This window comes from Erithacus rubecula (genome assembly GCF_903797595.1).
Source record: "Erithacus rubecula genome assembly, chromosome: Z".
Taxonomy (NCBI): domain Eukaryota; kingdom Metazoa; phylum Chordata; class Aves; order Passeriformes; family Muscicapidae; genus Erithacus; species Erithacus rubecula.
Window position 1 is genome coordinate 11,871,428 of NC_136661.1, and position 24,270 is coordinate 11,895,697.

Sequence of the window (24,270 nt, forward strand, 5' to 3'; positions counted from 1 at the left end):
AAGTGAGATACAGTCACCTGCAGGAGCAGGAAATTCTTTTTTGCCCAGTTCATCCAGTAAATTGCATTTTCGGGGAAATAGGACTGAATTTTCCCTCTCATCACAAACTCATCTAAAAGTAGAGATAGATTGAAAAAACCTAAAGAAAGAAACAGAATAGTATTCAAGCCAGATAGATAATCAATCTTCTGATTTGTGGCAATTCTTCAAACAGCTGGGAAAATATCAGCCTAGGTCAACAGCAAATTACTTTCTTCAACATTTTCAACAAGCTGAAAGTTCGCAGAAGTATTTTTGTTGTAGTTTAAACTCACAAGAGCTAATATGTTGCTTATATATCATACAATATTGCATTTTGTTTGTGAGTGTTTTTCAGAAGTAAACAAAATGTTGGATGGAATGTCTCATAGAATATCAGTGAGCAGAAAAATTATTCCCTCTGGAAATTATACAAACACTAGCACCCATTTTTATTTCTCTTTCTGTGTCCAATTCCTTCTTCCCTGGATTCTGATACAAACAAGTTTGCTTCTTTGAAATGAATTTTAGATTTTGGAAATGTTGTACTTTTTCCACCACAGAATTTTTGGGCACAGTATCTTACCCAGTTCTCTTCAGGCTATTGTTGGAATATTATTGTCAAGTGCTTTTAAAAATCTGCCCAAGCATGTCAGATTCAAAGCTGTTATGAGTAGAGCACATGTGAATAGCCTGTTATTTCTGTGCCTAGTTGGAAGCAGAGGTTTGAAAATTTGGCCACAGAGATACTCATTACTTGGAAACCAGGAGACAACCAATAAGTACACAAAACTATTGATATGAGCTGTCAGGCCATTTGAGACAGATTGCCTACATATGAAGATTTATAGTTTTTCACACATCTCTGATGTTCTTAGCACTGTGTAATAAACAGAAAAAGGAGACATCGTCCTGCCCCTGCTTTTCCTGGAAGTCTGAATTTGAAACAGCATGTCATACTCAGGGATGTCCACCTGACTGCACTGCCTGTCACCTGAGAATGCTAGTAAATTTTTTATTCTGTTCTTGTTTCTAAATTTATTATAGGAACATAACTTCCAAGGGTACACTTTATTTTTGAACTGAACCTCTATTTAAAGCCCTACTTTTCTAAATTTGATCTTCTCCTGCATCCTGGTTGAAATGCAGTGTACTCAAAAATGCCAAGGCATGGTAGCTTTTTGTTGTGAACCTCAGGCTAATGGATGCTGCTGCCACAATGCAATCTTTGATAGTGAATTTTCTTCTGTTGCTTATCTTTCTAATGAGCCATCTGGCAGATTTAGGATGCTAACCAATGGAGCTGTACTCTGCCATATATTAATACAAACCTATTGAATCACTCAACAGGTCTGCTTTAGAAAAACAGGGCTTCTGAGGCAGACTTCCACTAAAAATGCAATGTCTAGCTAACTACCAGATGCCCTCCCTGCCTAAATGTCAAAAGGGTTGCAGTGGTAATGTCTCATTATAATAAAATAGAGGGATGAGAACAATAAGGATTTGTGGCTATTTAAGGGAGATGGTGTTGCAATATGCCTCGGTCAAAAGAGTTACTGCCTTTCACTTCAAATGCAAAAACACTCAACGATGAAACCTTCTGTGCAAGGAGTTAAAGTTGCCAGAGGGCTAATAGACTTCCTAGTTGGGAAAGATATTTTGCACAGGCAAACACTCTGCTGAATTGTCTGTGCTCTCCAGTCTTTCCTGAATTCCCTGGCCCAGGACAGTGGTAGGAAGTGGAGCCAAGACTGTTTAGCTGCTGGGTTGTGAGCTAACAGCAGCCTCAGAGTCCAGGGAAGGAAGAGGAAGCATGCCATAAGCAGCTGCTCCTGGATGGAGGCGACTTCATGAGAAGTGCAGATTTTTCTTCTGAGAGGTGAAATTGCCTTTGCTCTGTTTCACAGAGCCAAAGCTGATGTAAATATCCAAGGGATCACAGGGAAATATTTTGAGAAAACTGTCTTGACTCCATTCCCAATTGATAAGCTAGCACCAAAACCCCTGTATTTACTGATGGGAAGCAAAAATATAAGAAGATGAAGGCTATCCTCTTTTTGCTCTGATAAACATTGCATACAAATCCAGGAAGAGGAGAGCTCAATGCCCATTCAGGATTTGCAGGTTTTGCAACAGGGTCAGCATTTCCCCTGCAGAGGCACTGTCATGACCCTAGTCCTTCAGCTGGGTGAGGGCAGGAGATCCTTTTCCAACTCATGCCATGGGCCAAGGTCTGGCTGCTCATAACTTGAGTCACCGTCAGGACTACAGATCATGAAAATGCACTGATGAAACTTCTAACATCAGCTGCCTCAGCAGACTGGTAATTGACCATGAGAATGGAAATGACTCATTCTTTTAATCTGATTCACATTTGCAGCTGTTATCGATTGAATAATATAATACTTGCCTCTTATTCTCCTCCCTCCAGCAAAGTGACAAACCAAGACATTTTTTATGGTGCTGAAATAGCATAAATGAGGCCTTTTTGCCTTCCTCTTTGGTAGCATACTTATATACATACACATGTATATGTACATATACATGTGTATACACAAGGATTTAAACGGTTTAATGCACTTTATCCAGTGTTGGTCCATGTTCCTTAACCCCATGAGATCATCAGAGCTCCATTTTGTTCACAAAGTGGCTCAAACATCACAGTGCTATTTTGTCCACTTCTTCTGTTTCAGTGGGTGATGATGGTAAGCATGAACTCTTGGCTGTCACGCTGCCTCTAGGAAAGCATCCAAGATATCATGGTGGGAGTATGGAAATGAATGTGCTGGCATATTAAAGAACTCTATGTTAAAGGAAACTGGTGGGATGGGTTTTGCCTCCAATATTAAGTGGGGCCTCAGGATGACTTTTCTTCTCCTTTGAAAAAAAATCCTCTATTCCTGTATAGGGGTATCAGTCAAAGTCTTTCTGGATGTGCTTTAAATGCAAGACTTGTCTTTAGAACCCTTAGAGTGTTAACACCCTTGGGGGGTGAAGAAGCCGTTCAGAATTCGTATTTCCCAGCAGGGAGTACATGGTGTATAAAATCCTTTAGTATAATTAAACCAGGCAATAGAAATGCCACATTGGGCTTCTTTTTTTTTTTTTTTTTTTTTTTTTTTTTTTACGTCAAGCAATTGCCTAATGATAAGTGTTATAAACCAGCCTTCTAATGTAAGCTTTTATACTTTCTGCATGGCTTAATTCTCATTAATTGTCAACCTCAGTTTTTCAGTTGCAGGGGATCTAATACCTGGCAGCAAAGGCTCGACAGCCCTGAAGTCCCCAGGGTTGTATTTGCAGTCCTGAGACTCTATCTCCGCAAGTGCTCTATGCAGGCAGGTAGTTTGAACACAAAATTTACTTTTTTGCCCGCATTTATGGGCAAAGTCTTCTTCTGCTCTTTCATTAAGTGTCACATGATTTGGTTTTGCAGTAGGCAGACAAGACTGGACCAAGCAGAAATTACTTTGCAGAGACTACTGTGCTTATGAGAGAAATTGGCTTGTTCTATCTTTAAACAAGTGTGTGATTTATTGTGTTTATCTAGCAGAAAGTAAGTCGAAGCAACTTGAAGCATTTGGCCCAGAAAATCCCCAACATATTGTACTTCCGTACAAGACATGTGCAAACATGACTGAACACTACTTAAAGCCTTCCTCCCGATCTTGTGCATTCCTGCACAGGGTCATTCTACTTTACATGTAGTTGAACTGAATAAATGGCCTGTCTTGAATTACATCTTGAATGAACTGGGTGTGTAATGGATCCAGCCAGCTTTGGTGTTTGTAGCTGTCACTGCATAACTGAGCCGTGCGTCTCTGAGGCACTGCCAGGCCCAGAAACATCTCAGAACAGCAATCTGTTCTTACAAATGAAATGAAATGGAGGAAGACAGCAAGGAGGAGGGAAATCAATGCTTGATAGGAGTTATTGTCTATGACTTATAAGCACTTCTGTTTTGGGGGCACAATAATGGAAATCCATTCAGATTTGAATTGTCTTCTTCATCTCTCCGAAGCATTCTGTGGTAGTAGCAAAGAACAGAAATTATGCTCTTGTTCTATCATCCTTGGATTATTTCCTGCCCTCAGACTCAGGGGAATGGTGTAGGTCATAGTCTCTATGTTCTTTTCCAAAAAATGTCTCTGCTTCATCGCAGCAATGAGTAGTACACTTTCTCTTTCCATGTGCTAGATCAAAGGGTCCCTCTCTCACCTCTGCAGTAACATTGCCTCTCCAAGAGTGAAGGCAGCAGCTCTTCAAGCATTAGAAGCCACAGACCAAGCTCATCAAAATATCTGAGTGGTGGGACTGTGGATTTGCAGCAATTTCTCCCTCTCAAATCCTAGAACAAACAGTCTGGAAGAAGTATACAGAAAAGATGTACTTCAATCAAGTCAGGGATCTATAGGATCTAAGGACCTTTTCTCTTCCCAATCCTCTCACAAGTCCCATCCTCTTTGTACAGCTCCCACAACTTTGCATCTGGTTTGATGAGATTTCTTCTTTCTTTACTCCCAAAGCACCCCAATATTAGGAGACAACTCAGTTATTTCTTCCTTCTCTTTGGTGTGTGACTGCTGAGGAGATCACTGCAGGTCACAGCTGCTTTATCGTATTAAACTTCCTCTGTTTCTCCTGCTGCATTGAAAAAGTCAAGAGCAGCAGTCTGTTTTTTCTCCTCCCAGAAAAAGGAGTACAAGCAGAGGTCACCCATGCGCAGGGGTATGTGAATCTTTACATTCATTGTCATTTCCTAAAAAAAAAAAAAAAAAATCCCGGTGTCAGAGTTAGAGGTGGCATAATAGAGAAACTTCTGCCTTCCATTAAACAGAGCTTATTTCTGTCAATACTTAATTCTCAGCAAACTTTAGTTTCCATGGAAAATGTGAGTTTAAAAAAGAGATGGATAGACAAGCAAAGAGAAAATGAGAATGTTCCTGCTTTAGGTCTAAGATCCATGCATAAAATAAGAGCCATTTATAATCTCTCACTAGTCCTTGTTCTTCAATGTATTCCAAGGTGTGTAGGCTTGTATCTGTAGGCAGAACTCCAATACTCTAATGCAGACCAGATGCACTGACATAGCTTGGGATGAAAAGCTTTAAGAAGACAAAGCTAGTGAATCTGATTGGCTTGTTTTGGCCTCCTCTGTGGCGTCTGCCTCTCACTGATTTTGCTAATTTGATCCTTTTGGCAGGACCTTTGACCTAACCTACAGATGACTTTGTATTTTTATTACTCAACAGCTTAATATATGTAGCTCATTGTCAAAAATGTGATGAACACAAGTACATAAAAGAACCATAAGAAATTTGTACCACCTTTTTTTAAACTTTTGCAAAAACCCCAGTTTAAAAAGGTATAAGGCAAAGAATTCCTGGATTTGTCTTATTTTGGTGTGTGCTCTGATTGATTTTATAGGAAAATTAACTACTTCCAAAAAAAGTTATTTTACTGAAAAATGTTTTCTCAGCACATGGGCCTCAGAAGCTAAAGTGCAATTTCCAAAACTTTTTAACACAACAAAAATTTTAAAATTAAAAGTGAGAAATCTGAAGTAGCATAAATATATATTCCATTACAATAAAGAGGTTGTATTATTTAGATTATTGTTCACTTCTGGTATTTTGTTTTTTCTAAACAATGGATAATTTCTTATTTAAAGAGATGTGCAAATTACCTGTAAAATTGAAGAGCTGGTGATGGAGTACATTAAGAAAAGAGCCCAGAGAAGAACTTCAAAGTGTTATTCCAGTTCCTCTGACCTTCTTAGTGTAATATACCACAAAGAAAGCCCTCCTACCAAACTTAGAGTCATATTTGAAATACTAATGTTCACCCTAGCTCTCTCACATCTGACTGTTTAAATGAAGGATCAAATTCCTTTTTTCCTGTCTTCTTACCAGCAAGGGACTTGAAAGCCTACATACCACCCAAATTCATCCAAATCCATCTAACTGCAAATAAGATACATGATGGTCTGTCTACCCACTTTAGCATGTCCAGCATTATTCCTTAAATAGCAGGCACCAGACACAAAGAGCTTTACTGTTTATTTTTTGTCAGAGCTCTCAAAGTTGATACCACTGGTGAAAATATTCTTTGCTGTATTTGTGTTGAAACAACATAATTGTTATGCTGAAATTGAGGAAAGTCTAGTTTGCTTGAAGAGTATTTTTCTTCTACCATGATGACAAAATCCTTATCCATTGAACACTCATGGCTGTGATCATATGGTGGTCACAAAAAAGTAAATCACACTGTGATTTTCTGGGGTTGTCCTGTGCAGGATTAGCAGCTGAATGATTTTGGTGGGTTTCATCCATCTCAGGATATTCTATGATTCTAAAAATAATTACATTTTACTGTCCTTTTGATTCCACATTTTTGTTTTTCTCAGCAGTGCTACAAAAAGCAAGGTATTTGTGACAGTTCTAGTTTCCTCTGTTTTCAAGGCAAATGCTGATGTTCCTGGAAGACAGTCTATTTAATTATGTGGATCGGGTCCGCTTCTGAGAAAAGTGGGGAAGGTGTGAGAAAAGATATTTTTGTGTCTTTAGCACCTGAGAGGAGCAGATCTCAGAGATCTCTGGTGCATGAGGCTGCTTGGCAGCCAGGCTGGACTCTGCCCTGAGCCCTGCCTGAACCCAGGACATATTGTTCTCATTTAGATATTTAGCTATTTTGCAGGTGGAGAACAAAACAAAATGAAGTTTTTGGGCTTTTTTTCTACTTGGATTCCAGGTCTCTGCTCATGGCCCAAAGCAGAAGTGTTTCCATTAGATTTTTTTGGTAGTCTTGTGAATGTCATCAGCAAGAGTTGAATGGGCAAGTCTGGCTCTCATTGATGTTTAACTGCTTGTGGTTGCATTGCAGAGATATTTTTTCAGATGGATAGGAAACAATGTGAGATTGATTGCACCTTTAATGGAGATAACTGAGCACATCTGCTATTTCTGCATGGCATTTGCCAGCATTGGTCCATTTTGTAATCTCTTGTCTTTCCAACATTCCCTGAGGGCAGATATTCCCACTGAAGTATCCCTGTCACTCTGGTCCTCTCTATGCAAGTTCAAAATTTTCTGTGTTAAGGTACTTACCTAAGTATTGGAGGGTATCAGTATTAGGTTTCTTTTGATGAAGTGATTAATGGTATCAGAGGAAGGCAGAGGAAATTCTGGAGCAGGTAAGAAAGTGAAGGTGTACAGGTTACAGCAGATTCATGGTAGAAGTGTGCAACAAGTGACACAGAGATGTGTAGGTGAAGCAAGACTACACGAAGTTCTTTCTAGGACAAAACAAACAGCAAAATGAACAAAACCAAAGCCTAGAAAAACCTTGAGATCATGTGAATTATGAGCAACCAGATTTTCAAACAAGTTTCTGACTTCTCTTGTCTTTAAATCATTTGTAAACGGCTGTCTGTAAACAGTTCTGTGTAATTGCTGAATGCTAATATGTTTTTATTTAGTCAAAGTCCAGAACTATCAGCCTAACAACAAACAAATAAACAGTCTCCATAGCAGACCTCCAAGATGGGAAAATTTAGGCGGCAAATAAAGGTTTCTACTGTAAAATCTGTGACTAAGAGGGTCCCTTGTCTGGGGGAGCAAGATTGTCAGCTGCCCTGAGATCAAACCTAAGGAAGAATTGTTCATCGTGTCTGTGTCTTACACAGCAGCCAAAATACAAAGGCAACCTTTTCTCCAAGGAGGTTCCTTGCTGGTGGCAGCACAGTCTGCCTGTGCACCACTGCTGTGGCACAAGATTTGAATAATGGCTATGAGACCTTTGCCATGCTCTGCTTTGCTAGGAGCACAGCAGGAACATCCCAGAGATGTCACTGCAAGATGCTGGCTGAGCTGTAGGGCTTTTATCTAACTCCTAGCCCATGCTGGGCTTCTAATACAACAAACAGTCTAAGCAGGGGTGGGAAATAAAATAAACATGTCTGTGCAAACACATAGTGAATGATATTATATTTGTGGTTCATTCTGCTTATTCAAGACCTAATAAATCAGGAATTACAAGATTAGCAGGGGGAAAATTAAAGCAAGGGTGATAGGGAAGGCATTCTTGCAAAAGTTAGCACATGTGCACCTGGGCATTTGGCAATGATTTATGATTTAATTGTGTTCAAACTTGTCAAATAAGTTAATATTAAAAGTTAGTGGTACCTCATAGTTCATAATTAGATATTTGCAGTCAGAGCAGGGTTTAAGGAAAGGACTGGAATCAAATGGAGGATTAGCCTTCTTCTTTCCAGAAGAACTAGGACACCTCTGAAAAGCTGTGCATTCAAAAAGGACTAAGTGAAGAAAACACAAAAGTTCCCTTTTGGCAACAGGTCAAATGGACAGTGGAGACTGAGGTCATGACAGAGGTTGGTAGATGCACATAATGTCAGAGGAACTGGCAGAGTTGCTGCCCTGTGAGTGGTATTAAAGATAATTGCTGAAAACTTGAACTCAGGAAGCCAGGCAAGAGTCACTAAAATAAGGTTTATTTGCTCAGAAAGACAGGGCTGGAAAATTATCTCAGAAACTTCTTTATATGTCTGACATCTGATATGTTTTTTAGATTCCCAGCAGAATGCTGTAGTGGGCATGTGTGAAGACGAAGATCTGAAAGTTTCAGAAATATGAACAGAAGAAGGGAGCTGAATGCTGATGATGGTATGTAGGAGTGAGCATCAGCACTTTCACACTGCTTAGATGTTAAAGTGAGTGGAAGGAACATTGTGAATCTATCAAGAGATAAAAGGTAGGAACAGAGAAAAATTAAGAGGGAAGTGAAAGGATTGAGTTTTGACAGTATTGGGTCATACCTTCAAAGCGTGTTTAATGGTGAAACTTCACTGATGTCAGCTGAACTCATCTAATTTCCTAGAAACTGAGGATCTTAGATGACCTCAGAGAGATACAGGCTAGAAAGTGGGGGCAGACAGAACCTAGACTAACTTGCTGAGGGGAGCAATCTATTCCACTGGTATCCAGAGGTATTAAAGAACTGATTAGACAAAATAGTGCCAGGACTGACAGACCTGGGTGTGAGGATACAATGTCTCATTTTAGCACTGGATGGCCTGATTCATGCTCTTTCCAAGCACAGAAAGGATGATTTATGTCAAGGCATAAAGACTAAAGCCAGTATTCTGAAAAAATTCTCCTGTGGAACTTGACCTGTGGAAGTCTACTCTCCTGCCTGAATTTTGCCCCATAGCAATTGAGAAGTTGGCAATAAAATCCTTTCCTTTCTTTTGGCACTAAAAGCTTTTTTCATACGAAGAAGGTACTAAAAACTTCTTTCAGACAAAGAAAATATAGATTAATTAGGCTGATACCAACTCAAAACAATTTCATGTGTTTGGGAACTCACATCTGAGAATGACTGGAAAAGCAAACGTGAGAGGAGATGAGATTGAGATGAGATGAGATGAGAACAATAGCAACATTCAGATGGAAGTCCAGCAGTTGCATCTCTGATGCAAACAGATTTTGTAAAGGGCTTCTTTTAAAGCCACTCAAATATACACACACACATACACAGACACATCATTTGGAGGTAGTACTAACATTCGAGTACAACTTTTTTTATAAAAAGCAAGAAATTTGTATTGCTTCAGAAAAATACAGAGACTTTTTATAAACTAGGAGAAAGACAGCTGCTTTTCACTGAGAAGGTCTCTTTTCCCTGAATGATGGTTCCAATGGAATTGTGAGGATTTGTAGAGGAGCAGAAAAGCTTAATTTTTTCATAGACAGTCACAAGTTCAGACACATGAAATCCACAATAGGTAGTTGGATTGCAAACATTGTTGTGTCCCAATACTGACAATAAAATATTTGTACTAAGTTGTCAGAGTATAAAGTACACACCCTGCAGAAAAAAATGTACCAAGGATGGTTAAGGCAGATGTTGAGGATGTAACATGGAACAAAAGCAAAAAAGGCCAGTATTCTGAATTGGTTTATTGTATTTTAATACATAGACTTCCAGGCATCCTGACCATCCAGGTCTGGATTTACTGCTTATTTTCATCAAAAAATACCCCCAACATACAATGAACCACAAAGGTTTGAGCCACACATGTCAGATCAGGATCAAACATTCCATAAAACTCAAATCCAAGGTTTTGCACTTTCTGCAAAGTTTTGTGTTCAGGTGTGATTTTCTTCACCAACAGGGAAATCCTTGGTTGAGTGTTTTTTCTCTCATATCTTATTCCAAGACACCACTAAAATAAATTAATGCAAGCTGGTATATATCAGAGATAAAAGAGCACATGAAACTGTTGCAGATAATTGGAGACAAAATGTCTATTTCAGACTGAGATTTATTGGTGCTTGCAATTCAGACCTTCATTTCCTTCATTACCAATACTGATTTTGTCTGAAAAGTTCACAGCTTTATTCTGACAAGGCCTAAACTGGGTGTAAGTGCAAAGGATAACTACACATATGAGTAGATGGCACTCCGACATGTCAAGCAAATGCTTTCTCCTGACTAAGTGGGTGAGCAGTCAAGCTCTTTAGACAGTGTGATGGAAAAATATGGGAATTAAGTAGCAGCCTGTGAGTGTTTTGAGGAAGAGGGGAACCCTGGGCTCCATATGACTCTGGGCTATCAGGACTTTTCAGAAAACCCTTTTGATTGGGCAGAGGCCTTTCCTTTGGGTAGTATGTCCAACAGCTGGATAACAGACCCTAGTGCATGCTGCCCCTCTCCTGTGTCTGTCTTTCCCTTTGCTCAGATTGCAGTGCTGCACATCCCGGTTCTGCTGCCTGTGGTTTGGCTCCAGCCCACTCCTGTGCCGTGGCTGTGTGTGCAGCCCTGCTGGCAAAGTGCCCATCCCATGTAGACCTCTCTCACCAGCACCAGTAAAGAGAATCCACAGCTCCTTCACACAGCCTTTTGTCCCCACGAGGAATGTTAGGACATCCTTTTTGTCTGTGCTCTGAGAAGCACAGAGTCCCCTCTTTTCCTCATCAGCCAGGGTCACCTGCATGATTTTAAATTGAAAGAGGACAAAAAAGCATTCAAAAAGGCTGGCTAATGCAGGAAACTGCCATTTCTCCCACATGAGATCCCTGCTCTCTCCAAACAGCACTGGGAAGTGAGACCAGCAGAACCCATCCTGCAAGGGTGGCACCTGGGGTTCGTCTCCACTGCTGGTGCACATTCATGAAAGTTCAGCACTCATCTGCTTAAGCAGACAGTGAGGAAATAGGTGTGTGTTGATTCCCTTTCCTTTCCTATGCAACCTGACATGACATTTCCTTTCCCTGCTTGTGATGTCCCCAAATCCCCAATACATGCTCCTTGCAATCAGCAGAAGCCAACCAGTTTGGAAGGAATTATAAGTATCAGTACAGCTTCTAGGCTAACAGCTTATGCACAAACAAACAAAAAAACCCCATGAAAATGAAACCACCCCCCAGAAAAAAAGAAATTTTCTGCCTTTAGTAGAGTATTACTCAGTCATATGCTATGTACTTTTGAGCTTCTTTTACTCCCCTGCCAAGACTCTCAAAGAGGGAAAATGGGATAAATACATGAAAGAAGAATAAAGAATAATATGAAGGGAAGGGAAGGGAAGGGAAGGGAAGGGAAGGGAAGGGAAGGGAAGGGAAGGGAAGGGAAGGGAAGGGAAGGGAAGGGAAGGGAAGGGAAGGGAAGGGAAGGGAAGGGAAGGGAAGGGAAGGGAAGGGAAGGGAAGGGAAGGGAAGGGAAGGGAAGGGAAGGGAAGGGAAGGGAAGGGAAGGGAAGGGAAGGGAAGGAAGGGAAGGGAAGGGAAGGGAAGGGAAGGGAAGGGAAGGGAAGGGAAGGGAAGGGAAGGGAAGGGAAGGGAAGGGAAAGAAAGGAAAGGAGCCATCATGTCTGAATCTCCCCACCACTTTTTACCTGTCTGACGTTTTCCCAGTGATGGCAACATAAGCTATGTGCTTAAACTGTATTTCAAAAAATTTTTAACTCCAGAGCATCTCCATTTTCTGCCCTTGCCTTGTCCTGTTGTGTAACTGTGTGTCAGGCCAGGAGCCAGAGCTGACATCACATTGCAGAGGACTGCCCTGGGTCTTGCATAACCTTAACAGGACAGCCACTTGGAAAGTGTTTATGTGCCATTATGTGCCATTGCTTTTCTAACTACTCTGCTGCATTAGGAGAGCAGAGTCATTATAGACCAGGAAATATTAATTGCATTTACATCATTGATGTTGACCATGAGGTATTTCAGTAGGACTTGATATTTCAGGTCCTGTCCCCATCCCAGTAAGAGCAAAACTCTAGCTGTGCCAAGTGGTTGTAACTGTCTGCAGTGCTATTGTATTTTATCCCAGGAGAGTTTGTTACTTCAAAATGATTTGTGATAATTTGTGGGATATGATCAGAAAGATTCCCATCATGCTGCAGATGAGTTCAGGGTCCATGCCAGCATCATATAATTTATGCCTCTGAATAACAGCATTCCTGTTTCCTTGTGGTGTTCTGCTTATTGGTCCCAAAACATCCAACATGTTTTTACATAGGTGGTAACAGACTTCAAAACTAGAAGTGTGAGGGAGCTACAGTTAGAGGCAAATGCATCCTGCTCTGAAAAGCATGTCCTTTTTCTCCCTCTTCCTACTGTGACACTTCTTGCTGGACACAGATCCACTCTGCTGCCCTAGCACATGCTGCTCTCCTCACCTCACTGCTGGGATGACTCATGAGGCAAACCAAGATTACTAAATCCTGATGCAAATTAGGAGCTGCCAGCCTGTGTCTTCCATTAGCACTGCCTTTCCCACCAAATGGAAGGATTGAGGACATGCTCATGGAAACACAACACTGCAGGTGGCTCTGTTAATCCTGCAGCATGGGAGGTGGCATGTTCCTCTGTTTCAGAGTGGCTGCTACCTTCCTGGCCTCTCCCTGTTTTGTGGTGATCAGACCTTCTCATGTCTTTGGGGAAGATAGCATACTACTCAGAATTTAAAAAAAAAAAAGGGAGTGGAGGGAAAGGTAACAGAGAGAATTTTCCACCAAGATGAGGGTCAAGCTGCTGCATCTTTGAGTAGCTGCTGTTAAATCTGCATGTACAGTATAAATGAACTTACTTTAAATAGTATCAAGAGAAAAATGTTTTTCTTCCAAGTGTCCCTTCTTATTTAGCAGTGATGGTGATATTTTAGAGTATTAAACAAGATATAAAAATTTTCTGTCTCATTCTTTTCCTGTATTGTATCTAAACACTTTTAGAGATGACAGCTACCAGCATTCATAAAGTAAAGATTTGTTTTGGTAAATTTTTTCCTACCATAATTATGCTGACAAGTTCTCAAAAGAAAGATATCTTCTAAAAACTTTGAGTGAGATGCTTTGATTGTACTCTTAGGCTGAAAGGAATCCTGTTTTGTTGCAGAAATCTTTCACATACTACAGGTTGTTGCCATTCTGCTTCCATCTGGTCCCAGGAAATCTTACTTTCTCAGGAGAGTGAGTTGGGGGAAAGAAGATGTTAAGCAATGCATTCTCCATCATGTCCCCCCCCGTCCCCCCTGTCCCCTGTCCCCAATCCTCCCCCCTTTTTTCTGGCCAGAATGTTTCCTCTTTGGCAGGAGCAAAGAAAATGCTTTTAAAGTGAATTACCATACTCTAAGGAGCCAGTTCACAGAAAAACAGTTTGCCCCACAGATACTGACAATTTTAAAACCGTTTTTGTCACTATAAAAGGTCATACTACCAAGGAAAGTCTCAAACAAACCTGGAACAGCTTTGGCCTAAAAAGTTCTTCCTTTAATTGGTTGCCCACAATGGTGTACAGGATTTACAGGGCATTAAGTATCTAAATAAAGGCTCAATAATTTTCAAATAGCAGCTGATTTTAATTTTTTCTTTGGCATTTATACACACATCCTATTGCAAGCTTGATTAATTTCTTTTTATGCTGGAAAAAAATGTTAAAGCTGGAATGGGAAGTCAAGAAAGTGGGAGTTCATACATTGAGTGCATATGTGGTTTAGTGGTGCATGCCATGTGTACACATCACTTACTGGGGAAGTTAAATCACTTTTGGATGCAAATTTCAGCAAATGCTTCCAAAACTCCGTCAACTTCCAAACTTTGAAGTTACATTCTCTACAACCTGCTATTGAAATATTTCTTGCCAGCCCAAAGCAAGCACCATTTTCTGAAGGAGAGATTTTTCTTCTTTCACTCTGCAGGCTGTAAAGTGATGCTCTTTACTTGCAGACTGTCTCCCACAAACTGGAACTGACTGTCATCTCTCTGTTAGGAACACAGCATGTCTTGTGCACTGAAGGTTTTTATTCTGTCTTTAGGTTTTCATACTTTCTTCACCACCAATGGTAAAAGGAATGCAGTGTTCTGCTCACAAACAGGACCTCATTCATTCACACAGTTATTGGGGAAACCTTGGAGTTGTGAGCAGGCACACAAGCCTGCCAGTCTCAGCAAACTACTCTTTGTGCTGGGTGCCTACTACAGTAGTGACACAGAATTTACATGACAAAGAAATTAAAAAGTACCTTTAGCTCTGACTTCCAGAGGACTGAAGAACAAGTTTCAGTGAAAGGAGTTACGACTCACGCACCAGTTTGCAAAAGTGCCTCCTGTCACTGGGGAGAGCAGCTTTCTGTTTGCTCCTTTCAGGCTGTTTCCTTACAGCAGGGGACAGCCTGGGTGCTGGTCTCTCTGCTCTGGCAAGTGGCTCCCCACTGGATCTGCTGTTCCAGACGTGGCTATGCTGCAGTTGCCCTGGACACTGGTGGTTCCCTGGGCCTCAGGCCATGCCCAGAGCAACCTTCAGAGGGTGCCTGGTGGGGCAGGAGGGCCCCAGGGCTGTCACTGCAGGGTGATCAGCATATCAGAGGCCTCTTCAGAACTTGCTGGGCTTGGTGACCACCTCAGCACACAAGAAGTGCTTTTGCAGAGAGACAGCTTCCATGAACAGCTCATTTAGTGATGGGAATAGTTAAAAACCTTATCTCCCCTTTCTCTGTTGGTGCCTCTCTGGCTGTGTCCAGCCTCCCTTGCCCTATGCCTCCACAGCTCTTGCCAAACATTCAGGTTTTTTAGTGAATTTTCCCTTGTTCCCATTATAAAAAAAATACAGCTAATGCAAATATTGCCTCTCTGGGAGAACTGGTCTTTGCTGGGCAATCATTGTCACTGAAAACCTTCCAATGGAGTTTAATTATGTGCTTGCAATTAAGCAATTATGTATTACCAGGAACAGAGTAAATCAACTCTTTTATCTCCACTAACAGGATATTTCCTGTGAGCCTTTCTGCCAAAAGATCATAGGGGAAAGATGGGATGATTCTGCATGTTGCAAAAGCATGTTTATTTCACAAGGTCTCAGCCCAGTGTGTTGGACAAAGCCACCTCTGCTCCATCTCCAGCCCCAGCCCCATCTCCAGCCCCATCTCTATCTCCAGCCCCATCTCCATCTTCAGCCCCATCTCCAGCCCCATCTCCAGCTCCAGCCCCATCTCCATCTTCAGCCCCATCTCCAGCTCAATTTTCATCTCTAGCACCAGCTTCAGCTCCAGCCCCAGTTCCAGCCCCATTTCCATCTTCAACCCGATCTCTAGCCCCATCTCCATCTCTATCTTCAGCTCCATCTCTATGCCCAGCCCCAGCTCCAGCCCCATGCCCAGCCCCATCTCCACCTCCATCCCCAGCCCCAGCATGGCCACCCAGCTCCTGCCCATGGCCAGGGCACCAGACCTGCCCAGCAGCCTGCACTGGGTTGACCACAGCTCTCAAGCCCCATTCCGGAGCAGGGAAATAAATTTCAAAGATGTTATGCTCTTGCAGATGGAATTCCTTGGGTTCTGTCAAATGGTCACCCTGACTGAAAGCACCAGGGTTGTGGAGAGGGGGATCTTGGAGTTGCTGTGAGCTTTGCTGTGCAGATAAAAGACAAAAGAGGCCACCCAGGCTCTCACTCGCTCTGTGTTCAATTAGCTTATTCACTGATGGGCTAACACTGCAGAATGGATTTTCCCACTGATTGATCTCTTAATGTAAATGACTTATGGTTTTAAACTCAAACCATACATACTTCTTTTTTTCCCCTTGGAGCTGTTCTTCTCTTGTATTCTGTTCAGAGTGTACTTTCCCTCCAGCAAGTATTTGCAACACTATTGCACTTGAGGGCCTATATTTTTCTTATTTCTATAATCAGCTCTGAGGTGGCCATTTGCCACAAAATGTCTGTACTTATTTATTATTTTTCCTGTCTCTCCTCTTTTATTGTTTAACCCATGCAGCTCCTTCACCCAGGTTTTTACATAGGAATAAATAATATATGATATGTGTGACATTGTTCCATAAGCAGTCACAAATGCATGATTAGCCAGTAATGCTCTGAGCAAACTGAGATTCATTCAGGTATTATAAAATTTGACTTCAAAAAAAGAGACTGTCCATTTTGAATACAACGTATGCATCTCTTTTGGAATATTTCTCTTGTTTGTGATTCATATGTTCCCTATTAAATTTTCAGACTTTGATAAGGAACTTTATTTCCTGTACCTGCAGCAATAACTGTTTAGTGCCTAGTAGCTCAATTCTCCAGAGCCAAACTGTCACTTGAACAGTCTTTTGGATCTAAAACACTAAAAACTCAATAACATGGTGGAAAACAGAAAAAGTTTTAATGAAATTATGTTCACTTTCCAAAGAAGATTTGGTCAGTACTTTAGAACTTGAAATTTTTTCCTCAAAGTCTAATTTCTGTGGGCTTCAAGAAACAGAAGCAGACAGAAAAAGTGCTAGAAAGGCATTGCTTCTGAGTAATATTATAGATGACTTATTTAAAAAGCCAGAAATTACAAAAACTTTTAAAACTTGCTGTTGTCATAAAATTGAAATTTTCCTTAGCCAAGTATGGTATTCCAGAACACTGCTATTTAACATCTAATCACATTAAAATAGGCGCTTCATAATACATATTTATGAAGACAGTACCTCATGAATTTTAAGATTATTTCTATTAAAAGAACATAATAATTCTGTCATTTTAGTTTCTGTATGAAATGTGGCAAGAAAGTCCCTCAGGTAGAACTGAAGATATTGTGAATTCTTGCCATCAAGAATAAGTCCAATTGCATTTGGGTATATAGATTTTAAAATAACAATTCATATTCTTAGATTAAAATTATCCATTGGTAACTGAGCATCTACTTATGATGATTTGTATCTTGTTTTTCTTTTCCTTGGAAGGTGACAGGAAATAGCCCCAAATCAATGAAACAGTGGATAGTTCTGGAATGATTTGGCATAAATCAGAGGTGCCACAGCCTGAAATGGGAAGTGGTTTGCAATGCAGCCTGTGGGTTATTCTGGATGTTGGTCTCACAGATGGTTGTCTCTCCTGTTCAGAGCTGGCTTCAGCCTTTCCCACCCTGCCTGGGGACACTGACTCTTCAAGATGAGACCTAGGACCTTCTGAAGGCTTGGGGAGGTAAGAGTCAGCAATCTCATGCTCATTCTGGTCATCACTGTTCTGCCTGAAGTGAGGAGCACTGCAATTTAAGGATGGAAAATTCTTTAGCATGATCCTACAAATTCTTATGATAGAAATGATTGGGCTTTGGTTAAAAATATCAGGCAGGCCAGATTGCACTTCCAAAGGCTTCTAGGGAGATCTGAGGTACATGCATAATGACCAAAATCAGAAGTGGCGCAGCGGAAGATGCTCTGTCAGCAATGTTCTGTGGCCCCATGGGGCAGAGGGCCGGTGTGTGTGCCATGCAAGAAGGCTTCAGAGCTGACCTTTCCTGTCCAGAACCCCCTCCACCTCAAGCCCAGCCCTCCTGGACTTCAGGGTGAGCTTTATGGAAATAAATCTGGTATGGGGGAACTCGGAGAACAAGGGACCAGAGAGCTAGGAAAGTGGAAGTTTCTCCTTTGACCATGCATCAGGACAGTCCTTGTGTCACATGTCCTTTTGTCCCAGAGCTCACACACCTCTCACCCATGTTTTCCACCCCCAGCCTCCTGCAGTGCTTCACTTCAGTGCTCCTGCCTCCTCCCCACGGCTGTTGGGAACCAGGTCTGTGGCTCCTCTGCAGCAACAGGATGGGGCCCCAGGGTCTCACAGACATCCCTGCACCTCCTCAGGGACACCCAGGGGGGTGAAAAATCATAGGAGTTGAAGAGTCAGCCTCCAGAGTGCTGAGTTATTTGATTTTCTTTTACAGCAGTGCTCATTCCCATGGCTTCAGTTTGCTCCCAGCCCAAAACTGCAATAAGGAATGCTCACTGAGTATGTGGTGGAATGACATCTCACCCTGCCTACATGCAGACCAGGCAGCTCCTATGCAGAATAAGGGTGCTCAAAAGCATTGCCACAACTTGCAACAGCTGTCTTTGCTCAGCAGCCACAGAGGTCAGTTTTGTGCTCCCAAACAAAGATTTTTACCAAATTCTCTCTTAGATCAAGGAGTGCATATGCATGAGCCCCATGATATTCCTACTTTAATCAAGACAGTGAGACCAAAAAATCATCTGAAAGTCATCAGTTTCCCCCTATAGAGGTCCTTGTAGAACAGCTACTTTTCATTATCCCAAATTTCAGAGCCTGTCATCATTTATCTATTTGCCCTTTGGACTGTAGATGAAAAATCTGCACTGTTTACAAACTACTGGACATGTAGTTTCTCATCTAAACACAGAAAACCGCAGTACTTTGAGTATCTCTAGGCTGTTCACTTGCCCCTTGGAGGCATTTATTTTTTAAAATTTCTCTGTTTCTCTGTTTCCTCCCAGTTACAGTTTGGATTCAAATGCTTCTTCTAAATATTTAAAGAAATTTAGTTTTCTTAAAGTCTAGGATTAGCAAAATCAACACATGAGGGAGAATTCTGAAGAGAACAAAAGAACAAAAACTCAGCATGTTACAACGAAGATGTAATTACAACTGACTATGTTTTCTGAAGACAGTAATATTTCCAAAAAATCAAAAGACAGTTGCAAATTACCTTGGTCCCTTCAAGATAAGAAGAAAAGAAAATTAAAACACTTCACTGAAGAATAACAATGAAATTAGGCAGCTATCAAGAAGATGTAATTGAAAATTATCAAGAAAACACACTTAGAGGGACAGGAGTTCAAATAAGCTTCTTGCATGATAAAATGGTAGTGCTCTTAACTAAGAGCTGCAGTGTCAGTAAGTTATTGACCATTAATACTAGGAAAACCCACTGTGTTTATTATCCACTCTGCCATGACTCACACAGAGTATTATCTTGTAGCACCACAAAATGAACACGCCAGATTTTCTCACGATTGGTTATATGAGCATCCCAGTGGAAGGTGAGTTCAACATCTATGAGAAGGGTAATCATGATCAGATACATTCTAACAGAAATTAGTTTTACATTTTTTCCTAGACTTATTCTTACTCAATTTCTATCTCCTCCAGTTTTACATAGACATCAGCAACATGCCCCATGTTCTGTAGTTCAAAGATCATGAAGAAAGGATATCTGATTTTTACAATAAATATTTTTATTTTCTGCACCCAGAGTACCTTTTGGGGAAGGCCACCTGTCCTGCCCACCTAGAGAACAGAAGGGGCAGGTTTCTCATGAGATTTTCCTTGCATGCTCCATGTCTGGGAATAAATAAGTCAAAGTATTTTTGCTTGAGACTGGACCAATACAATAATTTTATGCTTTGTAAAGCATAGATGGAAAATGCAACTGCTTCCACCTAAGTAGTGATGTCCTGGTAACTTTAATATTTCATCAGAAATCAGGTAGATTTTTCTGAGCAAAAACTATTATTATTATTATAACATAACAGCAATAATAATAGCAATAATAATAGTAATAATAATAATAATTATTATTATGAGCAACCATCACTGCAGGAATACCAGCAAAGGCCAAAATCAAAGCTGCATGTCTTCTGTCCAGCAGCTGCAAGAGCTGGTATGAGGAAGAGTAGTTTGGGATGGCTTTCCCCCTATTTGGGGATGGCCAAGGAATGAAATTATGGCAAGGTCCAAAGTGTACTTTGCACAGCTTTTCTTCTATGGCCAGGTTTGTCTCAGCCCTCAGGAAGAACCATGCATAATTATGTGAATGGCTCACTCACTTGAGGTCACAGATGGAAAGAAATTTGTAAAGAAAAAAGGGATATTTTGTGTCAGATATTCTGAATCATTTTATTTAACTCAAGAGTTTGAACAAAGTGTATTGCTGTTTTGGTACTTACAATTCCATCAATAAGGTTTTATTTTGACTTCCTGTCCAGATGGAGTACGAAACCTGGCATGTCTAAGAAGACCTGATTTTTACCATCCCTACAGAATACAGCATTTGATGGGAAAAAATAAGGTAATCTTTCAACCACTCAAAGGGACAGTCATTCCTTTGTGACTGGTATTTGTAGCAATGTTGCCCAGTGTATGGGCTCTGGACTTCCTGCTTGCTGAGCAGTCCAGAGTTTTCATCCATGATCATTTTCTCATGCCAAAAGTGCATGCCAGGACTTTCTCCCTGAGCCACAGTTCTGTCTGCAGCTGCAAACTTCCCAGCTTGGGTCCCATTGCCTTTGTAGGCAGGCAGAGGAATAGAGGGATAAGAAATGTGCCTTGCTACAGATCCCTGACTGTGATGGCTTTTCCTGAGCTTTCCCCTTCACTTTTATAACACCTGTATAGAGTATTACATAGCCAGCTAAACCTGAACCCCTTTACTCCAATCACCAGCATCACAAAGTCTCTCCCTCAAAAGCAGTAAGTTTATAGTCACAAAAATGACAAAGATGCACAATTTCATCACAGAGTCAAGATTTACTGTTGCTGCTGCTGAAGAGCTATGTGGGAAAATAGTCTGGTGCCCTGGAGTTCAAATCTACAGCAGTGCACTCAAGATGTCTGAGCCCTTGAGAGCATTTGCTGGTGTAGTGAATTAAATTTAGAGCTGTGCAAATCCGGCTTTGGATTTAGATTTGTGAGATTCACCTTTGACCTGGCTTTGGATAGAGATTTGGATGCCTGCCTTGTTCAAATATGTGGGCATTTTGTGCTACTTTTCAGGATAAAGGGAAAGGGCATAATTTCTACAGAGAATATTTTACCTACTGGTTACAAATGTTATGACATCTACACATGTCTATGTCCATTCTTTTCTACAAAATCAGGCTTTCATGTGTCTGTGATAAGAAAAATTTCAATTTAATAGTCTTGATGCAAAGAACAAACTATGAGAATACCTTTAAATTTTGACAAGCTCTAGACAAAGATCTGAGTAACTGAATGCATAGACTTCATGCAAACTGTAATAGACAGTTTTTCAGACAGCAAGGTATATATGGCTTTTCAGGGAAGGTCAGGTTTGCACTATGTCATCTTTTGGGTTTTCTATTTCTATAGGGGAAAATAAAGCTGAGGAGAGAGCTTCTGGATATCCAGAAAGATTTTGGGAAACACTACATTAAGAAAGACCTTTCTGGAATGGTTTAGCTGAACTTTTAACCTGAAAAAAACCCCAAGCTTGCAACAATAGATGTCCTCATCCACCATATGAAACCGAAGAACCTCTCTGCAAAGCCTCCATGTGGCCATCATCCTCCAGCAAGCCCTTCCTCCCTCTAATTAGCACCCACACATGGGCATCAGTGTCAAAAGCTACACCTCTTTCCTAATCTGGTTTCAAAATACTTCGCCATCTCAGCTGTCCAGACTTCCTGTACTAATGGTTGCCATGACAGGAATTTTCTCTTTAATCCCTTTTTGGGGACACCCTTTCATCTGCAGCAGTGATTACACTGGTCACAGCTTCCTGCTGAGCCCTGTCTGTCTGCTAAAGGAAAAATGGAAATAAAAATGAAAAGCCAGCCAAGGTCCTTCCTTTATTCAATACAGATTAACACTATACACAGGCAAGAAATTAAATAAATAAGATTAAATAATGCAAAGAGTCAATTTCTGCCCTTGTAAAAAAACTAATTTTTTTTTTTAAAGGATGCTAAAAATTGTAGTTGCTGGTTCACAGACTGCAATAAATTAATCTCATTGAATCTTAGAGGAGAATTCATCTTGTTGAATCTTCTAGATAAGTGAAGACAAATTAGTCTCTGATCTTGATTTGAGAAGAAATCCCTTGGGGGGCAAAACCTAGAGAGGGTATCCACTGAGGGCAGATTTCTCAGACATTAGGAGTTAAAGCCATCCCTTGGAGCACACCAGAGCCCATCTGCCCCCAGCACCGTATCCTCTGTGCCCACTCTGGCTGCCCAGCCCTCTCCAGCTGCAGGATGGGCAGTCAGTGTGGCATCAGAGCTCCCTGAGCATGCAGGCACACCCCTGGGTCCACCACCCTGACCTTTTTAGGACTCACCTGCCAGTGACTGTCTGCATGGAGATCCTTAGACCACCAGGTCCCAGCAGCTTTGTAGCTGTGCTGAGCAGGACCAGGCACTTACAGAAGATGAAGGGGACTAAATATGGTTCATGTCCTTGTCTGCTCAAACCCTACAGCCCCACAACATGTGCCTTTCCCCCCTCCTCAGTCTCTTTTCTCCTGTTATTGCTTTGCCTACACATCATTTCACTTGTTGTTACATTAAAACACTGTAATTACAGTCCCCAGGTCAAGCTGCAGTTAAACAAAAAAACACTGCAGCAGTGGCCAGGTTTCCCCGTGGCACTTTCCCTTGTACTGTGTATCTTGGGGAAATGCAGAAGAAGGTGGTAATTAAGAGGCTAGAGACACAGACATTTTGGTAGCTTTGTCAGAGTCAGAGAGCCCTATAAATCCACTTTAGCTGAAGATCTAGCCCTTCAGGAAACATGGCAGAAAAAGGAAGATACAAAAAATGTGTGAAAAGAACAGCACATTGAAATTAAAGCCCTTTTTCACCTATGCACACAAAGGAACTGTGCCAAATTGGAGACCATGTTCCCCTACCTCTTTCTCCCTTCCCTGAAGCTGATGTCAGAGTGTATACCTCAGCCCTAGGTAGGAATGCAGACCTGGAAAGGAAATGGGAAGCGTTTGGACTGGGCTGGTCCAAATGTAACTCTGGAACAGATGTCAACTCTCTCTGTGATCCCCTGAGACTTCATACACTCAGAGGCACACACACAGTTATAGGTAGGAAAATAGCTTTTGGCACACTGTAGGCTTCAGGTGTCTCTCTGAGCTTCCTAATTCTACCCCAAACTCTGCTGCTTTAAAGTCAGCTTCTTCCACTTTGCAGCTCCCTTCCCTTTAATTTTTCCTCCCCTTGTTCATGTAAACACCATACCTAGGAAGGAGGAAAAGGCTTGAACAAGGTGGTAACTGCAGCTCAGTCCTCTGTGGACTGAGGATTTCCTTTTGTCATTCTCTTCCAATAGCTCCATGTTTCTGTGATGCTTTGCACACCCAGAGATGTGCTCAAGCTGAGCAGTATAGAAGAAAGCTCACACAGAAATGTCCTAATCAAGCTTGTTGGAAAGAGAACTCAAAGACAATGATGATGTAGAGCACATATAACTTGTGGAACTGTATAAAAATGAAGAATGGATTTTGTGTAGCTTGATCCCCAGCTAAAATACTAAGAGCAATATGAAATTAAGCAGCAACTGTGAAAGGAGAGGAAGCAAAGTACATTCTCATTTCTTCCTGACAGACTCAGTTTTGGACTCTTTGGTGATAGTCAATTTTTTTTTTTTTAATGTGTGTTTTTGTGTTTTAGCATCAGAAACATTGTGAACACACAGAGATGCATTCTGCTGAATCTTATTTTACAACTTTCCTAAAGTTCAAGCAATTGCTATCCGCATCTGGATTACTCACAGTGCAGCAGAAAAGAAGGCACTTATCATTGCACATCCATGCTGGTAAAATCATCTTGCCAGAGGGATATTCTGTGGAGGACTATGGATTCACACAAGACAGGTCAGACACAGTGGCACTGTCAGCCACCTCCTCCCTTTACAAAGGGCTGAACACTCTTTACTCCCTGAGCTTTATACTGGGAACTTGATCTTCTCCAAACAGGCTGGTGGCTTCCGCTGAGCACCTTTTCCTCTGCTTTTGTTTGGCTCAGGCATCCTACAGGCTCTTGGAGTTTGCCTCCCTCTCGGCATTCATTTCATGGCTCACTGAGTAGGCATAAGTTGTAATGTCTGTGCCCCTTTGTTTCTTTGTTTGCTCTGCTGATCTGTACATGACTTTCCCTTGCTTTCTGAAGCGTTTTCCTCTGCCCCCTCAAAGCCTGCCTGCTGAGCTGATT

The 24,270-nt window shown here is 41.3% G+C and overlaps 1 long non-coding RNA gene across 1 annotated transcript in view; it reads left to right on the top strand.

Moving 5' to 3' along the window:
• LOC306814454 overlaps nt 1–21,827 on the top strand; it is a 61,129-nt gene extending 39,302 nt beyond the window's left edge. The window contains exons 2-4 of the long non-coding RNA XR_013777169.1: nt 19,293–19,353; nt 20,299–20,381; nt 21,422–21,827. This is a non-coding gene — a long non-coding RNA (uncharacterized lncRNA). The remainder of the gene's footprint in view (nt 1–19,292; nt 19,354–20,298; nt 20,382–21,421) is intronic.
• Nucleotides 21,828–24,270: the final 2,443 nt, after the last annotated feature.